A 9,934-nucleotide genomic window follows, 5' to 3' on the forward strand; every position below is an offset into this window, starting at 1 on the left:
ATAAGTTTCAGTACTTGTAAATCCACCGTGGCTCAAATTGGCCAGTTGGATTGGCATCAAATTCTTGAAGGAAAAGCGCTCCTAAAGATCATCTTTGAAATGTGGAGGCACTCGAAATAGGATTAAAGGTTGCCTGGGAAATATCACCATTAAAGCTGCGCTTGCCACAGTGAATGGAGTTTCAAAACGTATCAGTCAAATTGTCCGTGCAAAAGGAGGTCAAATGAATAATTTTAAGAACAAGAAAGGTTAATGACAGTTCTAACATCACCATAAAAAGGTTCGATGCATGCATCAAACTTTTTTTTATGAACTGTTTGTATTTCTAATTGCCGGCGTGCTTTATGGTAGCCTAGCGTGCCACAGTGAATGGAGTTTCAAAACGTATCAGTCAAATTGTTCGTGCAAAAGAAGGCCAAATGTATAATTTTACTAATAAGAAAGGTTGATGGTAGTTCAAAAATCGTCATTAAAAAGTTTGATGAATGTATCTTATATGGTTTTAGAACTATTTGTATTTCTAAGTGCCGGCGTACTTTGTGGCAGCCCTGTAGATGTGTTCCTATGAAGTTTCTACACATTTTAATAAAAAATGAACGCCTGTCAACCCTCTCCATGATTTTGGGACAACAGGGCTGATTTAGATTCCCAGCCCTATTAATCATAAACCTCGGAAACAAGCCCCTATAGATGATCAAACATGTGGCAAATTTGTTGAGACCTTGGCTATTTTGCTTTTGTTTTTTTTTAAACAAACCGAATTCAGGACGGTTCTTTAGATTTAAACACCCCTGTTCATGGGTTGATCCAGCGAACTATATCTGATCAGTGGATTTCGGAGACGGGGGAAATTAGGAATTTCAAGAAGTGTTTAATTTCACTGTTAATGACCACATTGCGTTGCCTTCTTTGAGTTCAGTTTAAAGTCAAGTCCAGATGTGAGGGGCAATCAAAGTTAGGTGTGTCTGATGATTTTGTATTTTGTTTTCAGCCCTACAAATTTCTGAATTAAAACTGAATTCAAAATTTAGCACCTTTGGGCAAACATGAAATGCTTTTAACTCTTGAAATTTATAATTGAAAATAACAATACCAAATTCATCTTTTGACCACCCATTTCTTTCTTCATTTTAATTTTTAATTGGCAAGGATAGACGCTAGAAAATGTGAACAAATTCAGGAACCAATTTGCAAATCAAAAAAAAACTCGACTTTCTTAATGTACTGGAGACTGAGCAAAGCGAATGATAGTGTCAGGTAGTTCGAAACGTAATGGTCAGACGTGTTTTTAGGGTTGAGAGATGCTAAAAATGTCTCAAACAAGTAAAAGCTGATCAACAAAAAACATTGTTAACCTCCAAAGAAGGGCTTTCTTTCCCCCATTCCGACATAGGTTGTTTAGAGTTTCTTGAAGCTCTAGAGTCAGCAAAAAAACAATTTTGGACATTAAAACCTGCATTTGGCGGTAGGCAAATAGTTCTTGCTTTTACTTACTCAGGTCATGAACAAAATAGTAGCTTGATTCAAATCTAATCAGAATCATGTCTCATAGGATAAATTTCCCCCACGCAATGTAGTAGGAGCTTCCTAGATAACAATTAAACCTAAATATTTGCTTTGTTGTAAAATATCGTATTTGAACCTGCACATTAAGAAGAGCGTCACACAGAAAGTAAACCAAGTTCACAAGTCTCAGTCATGTGCATGAAAGGTGTTCCTTAAAACGTACCATTTGCTCCATTTTTGCATGCAAGTTGTAGGAATAAGAAAATACAAATTGAGTTTCTCCTCCGTAGCTCCATTGTGAATCAACGCTATTTTTAGTGTCGAACCTTTGGTTGCCTAATTCAACTGAGGTTCATAGTAAATGTTTGACAATATGGCAATCATTGATTGCGCATTACAGCTTTATCCTATATAACAAAAGAGTATGGCAAAATCATTGAGTTAGAGGAGGGTAGGGCAAGCTTGTTGTGGATAAATATATTTAGAAAATCTCAAAGTTGCTAAAAATCCGTATAATGGCTTTCTTCCACCAATATTTGCAATTTCAGCCAAAAAGCATATATGGTAATAATTAATCAGGCCATTAATAGTGGTTGTGCACATTTCCCCTTCGCCACCCTGCACATGCTTGTACCAGAAGTTTATTGTTTAGTGTGGGTACCGCTCAAATCACCATGGGTGAGTATAAAGAGTATCGGTATAATATGTATAAATATTGTAAAATGGTGCATGAAAGAAGATGAATGAAATTAAGAAGAGGAAACAAGCCAGAGTACATTTCCTTTCACTAGTCACTAAGTGTCATCTGCTATCTCTTGAGGCAACAAATAACGCAAATCTCGTAGGTTCTGACTTGTGCGTAGAACATGAGAGAGAGAGAGTTCCTCATTGGAATACTCCGAATAAAGAAAGAGCTTTCTCTAGCTCGAGTCCGAAAAAGTGGCCGTTTGAGGTACAGGACCTCAGTTCTTCTTGTTTTGGCGGCTCCATCATCCCTTAGATGATCTAGAAGTTCGGGCATCGTTTTCTTTTCAATGATGATCACACGATTTAAAATCTTACACATTAGAGGCGCAATAAAGCGGTGCCGTCGGGTATCCAAGCCAACCATTTCAAGCTGCCGCAATCGATTGAAGTAGGTTAGATTTGGACTGAGAAATTTCGTAAAATCTGATAGCAGGACTCTGATCGAGGCCTGACATATGTGATAAAGAGACGGGTGAGAAACACAGGGTCCTTGGTTGTAAATTTCCGGTGTAGTGTTCCACAGACTCTCCTTGCCTCAACTGCAATCTGAGCGCAATGATCCGAAAACTTGAGCTCACAATCAACGGTCACTCCAAAGCCCTTGTGTCTACGAACACACTCCAACGGTATACTGTCCATTTCGTAAAGTAAAGGAACATTACCTTTTCCAAAGCGCGTCACCTTCGTCTTGGAGGCATTGAACAGCATGTAGTTCTCATTTGCCCAACACATAAACTCATCAATATCCATTTGTAGGACCAAACGATCACTCTCGTCTCTGATGATTTGGCTTAACTTTGTATCATCTGCAACTTCAATGACACACGTCCAATCGTTAGTAACCCTTAGATCTCCGACAAAAATTGTAAATAAAAGAGGGCCAAGCACACTCCCCTGAAGGACACACAGGCAAAATTTGGACCACGATGATGCCATACCATTGAGAGTGACCCTTTGGCTTCGGTCCAAGAGCCAATCGGTAATCCAAGCTCCGACCAAGCCACCCAAGCCAATGCTCTTGAGCTTTCGCACTAGAAGTTCACGGTTTACACGATCAAAGGCCTGAGGCAGGTCTAAGTAGACGGTGTCCACCGCCCACCCCTGGCTGATAAATGTATTATCATCTGAGAGAAAGGTCCACAATTGACAACCTAAGTGATGTACTTAGATAATGAATGCGTAATACTCTAATACGTTTCCGATTTTCTTGTTTAGACTTATTTTTGTTCCGTCTTTTTAATCAATCTGCCTTGAGACTTGAAGTTTACCCTAGCTGATCTATAACCGAGAAGAAATGAAAAGACAAACAAGTTGAAGGCTGGAACAATGTCGATCTTTAATAAAATCCGAACTTGACTAAACTTCAAGCAAAGAAACTGAGTGAATACTCAGTTTTTATTTGTGACAACAGGTTTTCAAAGTACATATTCATAAAGTTACAAGTGATTGGAACCTTACTTTGTAGCCACTGATGAGTAAATAGCCCTGAAATTAAGCTTCTAGCAATGGCAGTTAGTTTGCTTTGCGTTGTTGAAACTTAAGATTCTACTCATGAAAATCAGTTGTCAAAAGAAAAAAATATATATTTAAGAACGAAGACCAATTGTTCTTTACACTTGTTTTTGTACTCTTTGCAAAGTACAAACCTCCAAGTGTTTTGCTTGAAGCCATATTTTGCAACTAAATTTATTGTGTCGGACATGACTACCCAAGACATGCAATTTATTGAGACTCTTCTTTCAACGTACTTATATTTGTTTTTGAGTGCATGGAGAGGAATGGACGGCTTGGCGATCCCTAATGCTTCTAGTAATGCTTACATTTCATGGAACAAATTTGTCGTTATGAATGCACGGTGCTACATTGAGTGGTTGCGGTTAATTTTGGATGTCAAAGTCCTTCGAAATCCATTTCAATCTTCTTTGTCCACGGGCAACAGAAACAACTGAGCATATTTTTGTAATTGATTCAGTTTTGTTGAATTTGTTTGAAGGAACTGTTATGGACTGAGCACGAGTATGTGCTCAGTCATGTATTGTTTCATTTGCACAAACATACTTGGAGGCAACTGAAGCAAGTGCTCCCCTGACGGACTGTGAAGTCTCCAAATCTGGATGGTTTGGAAAGACCAAAGTCAAAGGTTGATGGGTACCGCGACCAGGTAACCAAGGGAAAGGTCATCCCTGAAAACAAGCCCATTGGCCTAAGGAAAAGACCTAGGGAATACCTCTCTAATCCATTTTTTATATATTTTGCTTTTACCTATACTTATACATGGTTTTTATGAGGTTAAAAAAATCGTTCATCAATCATCCTCATCATATATAAATGCAATAGTCATCAAACCAGTCAGTTTCCACCCACCTCCTTGTGGATCAAGTAGGTCCCTAAGTACAAGATAGGAACTTAAACTGGAATACGACACTGCTTACCCACTACAGCAATTAAAAAAAACCAGTGGGGCATGCAATAATGAAAAACGATGGAATATCTTAAGATTTAGATGAAGACAAATTACTGACCTACTTGGCAAGAGCTAAGCAGAAGCAATCTGCGAACCTGTTGATGAAATGAAAAAAGCCCAGGCTCAGTGGAAGAAGTTCCGTTTTATTGACGCCCCAAGTGTGTTGGCAAAAGGCCTGTTAATAAGAAGGGACTTGACATCCTCAAAAATTTATGATTTTCAAAGGGTGACTAATTTCAGACGAGCTAAAATTGGATAAAATTCTTGAATTCAAACAATTTATTTTCATTTGATACAAGATGTCCCATTCCAAGAAACTAAGATATCTCTATTATGGGAACAACTTGGATTGTTTTTAAAAACTCTTTGCAGTCAACTGAGAGTAAGCAATAAATTTGGGGACATTGGTTTGAGATCTATGTGCTATCAAGATATAAATTTCGCTTTGGGCCAGGGTATGATGCAAATATATTTCAAATGTGATTAATTCACATTATGCTACCTTAATGACTTATTGCAGAAACAATTTTGCACAAATTCATTAAAATAACCACAACAAGGAACCTATCAGCCTATTCCCAATTAAAACGAAACAATCAATTCTGAACTTTGGTTACTACTTGGGTTGGAGTGCTGTGTAGATGGAAACAATGGGTAAGATGATATTGTCCAAAGATCAAGTTCAGGCATGATAAACCATTCTCAAGTGTTTTGGCAACATCCATGAGATATAATTTGGCTATACTTTGGAAATAGATTATTCAAATCACCGTCACAACCTCTTTTTAAAAACTTCTGTTTTGGTCACCCTGGCCCTCAAAATTTTGAAAATTCAGTGAACTGAAGCAAGTGAGTGAGTGCCAAGCAAGGCAGCAGGATAGCTTTTTGTTCAAGAGCCAAATCTGGTTTTGCAAATTAATTTGGTAAAGTGACAATGTTCAAAGATGATCAGTTTTAAGTGACAATGGCTTGCAGAGGCATTAAGGCACATATTGTTTTACTGGAATAAACCATGTACCAACCCCTAAAGGCCCAAACAATCAAAAGAGAAATTGACTTTGTTGGTACTGAAATTTTACATCCCCAGTGCTGAAGTACTTCAAAAATATGTTAAACCTAAGAAAATTCAAGTGGAACAACATTTAATCAAGGTGAAAACAAGGTAAGTATTGCATAAGGCTTGTTTCTAAATTTGAGCATGACCCCACTGATTGATATGGCGGCAGCGGCAGCATCATCCTTGTGTAGCTAATTTAGTTGTTCATGTCGAAACGTTAAGCCATACTAATTATGTTCAAAGTAGGAACCGGCATGAAGCAGTAAGAAATATGTTACTTTTTACCTTCATATCAGGCACCTGTGATTAGAATTATACTTCTTATTTTTTCTTATGCTTGACTGACTACAAAGGGTAAGTAACGTCAAAAACATTGCACAATCTCTAAAAAGGAAGCCTGCATGAGGTAGTTGAGAACAGGAGAGGTGTTTGCGTCAGGTGCAAATTTTTCAAACTTAGAGGACTTACTGACTTACTGGTATTAAAAACACTATTCCCAAATGAAAACTTATCACCGTTACTTAACATTGATTTTGTACCATATCTGATCCAGGAAGAGACAAAAATTGACAGATGTGGCTAGTCCTAGAATGTGAGGTTGTTCTGTGGGAAATTTGAGAGAAGCCTTCTTGAAGATGATGTCCACCCTAGTAGTTGCCTGCTTCTCCGGATTGGCCAAAGATGGGGATCTCCTTCCAAGGTTCCAACGTAGTTTCCAGAGAAGCCACTCTACCACCACAGCAACTACTCTCCTCTAATAGATTGTGCATTCCAATACCAGCAATAAGGGGAGAGTTTATGGATGCTTTGTTGATTTCTCAAAAGCATTCAATAAGTTGGGCTGAATGTGGCTATTCCTGAAACTCCAACTGCAGGGAGTTTTGCATTCAATCAGTGTCCTCCTATGTGCCACAATATGCCATTAATGCATGGACACATTTTCAATGCAAAACCGAGCCCCTCACCATTGGGCAGGCAAGGTTAGTGTCCAACAGTATTTTGAACCTGACCTTTCTGGAGGTGATGTCCGGACAAAAGTTGCCCGCCCCAGTCAAGGACTTAACGACACCTTATCATCCTTGGCCTGACATCCCTTCAGAATATTGGTGGTCGCCCATCTTTGTCCAGCTCCCCGCCAAATACCATCAATAACAGGAGCTGACAAAGGATCTGTTCAATCTGACCCTCCCACTCTACTGCAATGACCAAGATTTTCAGCATTTTCATGTACCCATTTGCCAGTATACTATCTGTGATTCCTCTCTTTCCTTTTTGGATGTGCACTAAACCAACTCTAGTTGCCTTTACTGTGATATCACAATCTTTTCAACAATTTTATCAACCTTGACCGCAAAGCTGGTTGGGGCACTGCATTGGTAGAGCATTTGCTCTCCAATGTGGAAATGCAGGTTCAATCCATGGCTGGCCAAGTCCAAGCTTCTTTGTGGCATTTGATTGCAGCTTAAATGGGCACACCTTTGGTCATTCCGGAGGGTGAGGTGATAATTAATGTTAGCTGTGACGACGAAGCAGAAATAGCCCTTAATTGGGACACCCACCATCAGATTGCAGACTGAGCCAGAAAGCTGCCATCCAACTTTGTAACAAGCAAACAAACATTCTTGACCACTACATTATTCTATTCTTGTACCGATTTTTGTATGTTTTCTAAACATGCTGTTTTATGCATTTTATTATTTGGCATGACCAAGAGTCTCAATAAAGGTTATTATTAAAATGAAAATAATATGAAATTCCCTAAAATCACTCTTGTAGCGCCGTGTGTGTGCAAATATGAAGGTGCTGAAACAACATGTTGAAATAACACTCAATCAAGGAGCTCCGCAGAGAGGGTAGAGGGGCCAAAATAGCACTCAAATCAAGTTCTGACCTGACAGTCAATCATCACTCATGTGCTTCGTTACGAAGCAAAAAATTCAACCGATGTGAAATCATAATCCTTTTCAGCCTGTCCACTTCATTTGACGAGTAGACAAGAAAAATAGCCTTAAAGGGGTAATTTCGTCAAGTTTCTGGATATAAACGCAAAGGGTGCCAGTAACTTTTGCTTTCGTTGTCTCAATTTGGAAGAAATTGATTGGAATTTCTTCCTCATTTTTAAGAGCAAATTTTCAAATCCTACTTCAGTTTTGCTATTGTGATGATTGGAATATTAATTTGGGATTAAACGATCTGTTGTTGGTTCAACGAATTTCGCCAATCATTAAAATGAAAAATGCGAGAATATGGTTTGTACTTATTGTCTGAATAGGAACACTTGACGAAAACGTTTGATCAAAGTCAGAGGATATCTATGGTAATGTTGTACCCATGCTTCATATTTATTCTTTTGTGGAATAATTGTATTCAACCATGAGATTGCAATTTAACTGGAGGTCTTTCCAATTGTCGCCGGATACCTCGGTTGGCTTTGATCTCGTTAAGAAACGAGGGTAAAACGATGATTTAGGCCATGCCATGGATCGTTTTTCCCCCTCAATCATTTAAAAGAGGCTACTGCTGATCATTTCCAGCCATTATGCTGCAGTTTTCACTTACTGAATAATTCAGAATTAATATTCATTTTGATGGGAGGATGACTTGGAGACCACGTTCTTTGGGTTTGCTCCCATTCCATCTTCTTTCGGGATCGACCTCATTACACCCTTTGGGTTGGATCCCGATCCATGTACCGGGCTCAAACCAACTCCATCTTCTTTTTGGTTCGATCCCAATCCATCTACTTCAATTTTGGTGATCTTTTTTCAATATTTTTCTCGGAGCTGCGATTTGACTTCGTAATAAACCAACATCAAGACACGGCAAGGCCTTGGAACTTAGGATATGTTTAGACTAGCATGGAAGGCCAGGATTGAATTCGGTTTGAGGATGGAAGTAGCCTTACTTTAATCTGCAAAATTGAATCTTCGGCACATTTCTTTCCATCGCTAAACCGGATTCATTCCGGGGATGGAATCAAACGGACTTTCCGAGTCTGATTTTGGTACTTTAATTGCGTGATTACAAAAACGTGGCATTACATTAGATGGATGGTTTTGATGCACACCCTGACAGTTTTCATGAAGGCACACCTTTGTTACTTTCAATATAACAAGACCAAGCCAAACCAGCCACAGGCTAAAAGGAACTGAGCAGTCAATAACTTTTTCCATTATTCTGGACAGTCATTTTGTTTAAAGCTGAAGATGGCATGTTCAGTTTCATACATGTGTACATGCACAAGAGCCATACAATTAAACCCTGTGGACTAATGAAAAGGGCTTTGTTCACCTGGTTCCTAAGACAATTGTCTTTAGATATGTTTCCTCATGTAGCAATGGTCAATGATTTTTATTAAGCTATGAACTATTCTAAGTTTGTGAAGTGAGTGAAACTTCATTCAAGTTAATTCACAAAGATAGTGGGTGGTACTTGTCAAATTTTACAAATGTCTCAAAAATTCCAGCTTGGCCTGTTTCACTCATTTCAATACTGGTCTTAATTATTTCATTCTCTTTGCACTCAATCCTACTGCCTTGTATTTAAAGAGTGCAACAATGAGGTCAGGGCACCATTGCAACTGATTTTGAACTCTCAAGTTTGTTCCAAAACATTATGTTTACATGGATGCCAGATTCAAACCTTCTAAGGCTTAAGTTACTCTTCAGGGATCCTTATCTGCAATCACAGCAACACCAGACTCAAACTAGGTATTTTTAAATAGAAATATAAAAAAAAACCTCTTTATTGCGAGAAGCAAGTCTCATTGGATATACATTTCTTTAAACAAGCTTTCATGATACATGAAGATGATACAGTTTTTATCGTTGTCATTTGTTGGAGATTGGGGGCCCGTTCTCAGCTCAATCATCAAGAAATATAAAAAGTGGCTCAATAATTGGCATTTAAAACATTTGAAGTACTTAAAGGGTGCCTGAGGGGTAGCTAAAGCCGTATATGACACGTGGAAACAGAATATTATGTAAATGCGTTTGGTTTGGATCTGGGGCCCAAGCAATCTTTGTTTTGGAAAGGAATTAAAATAAAATTACTATGATGTGCTGAACTCACTTTTGTCCTCTTCTATATACCGAGCCCTACTCAAACCATTTCTATCTAATCAAAAACGAGACGCATGTAAGGCAAGGGTAAAAAACTCT

Source organism: Tigriopus californicus, chromosome 8, assembly GCF_007210705.1.
Source record: "Tigriopus californicus strain San Diego chromosome 8, Tcal_SD_v2.1, whole genome shotgun sequence".
NCBI classification, from domain to species: Eukaryota; Metazoa; Arthropoda; class Copepoda; order Harpacticoida; family Harpacticidae; genus Tigriopus; species Tigriopus californicus.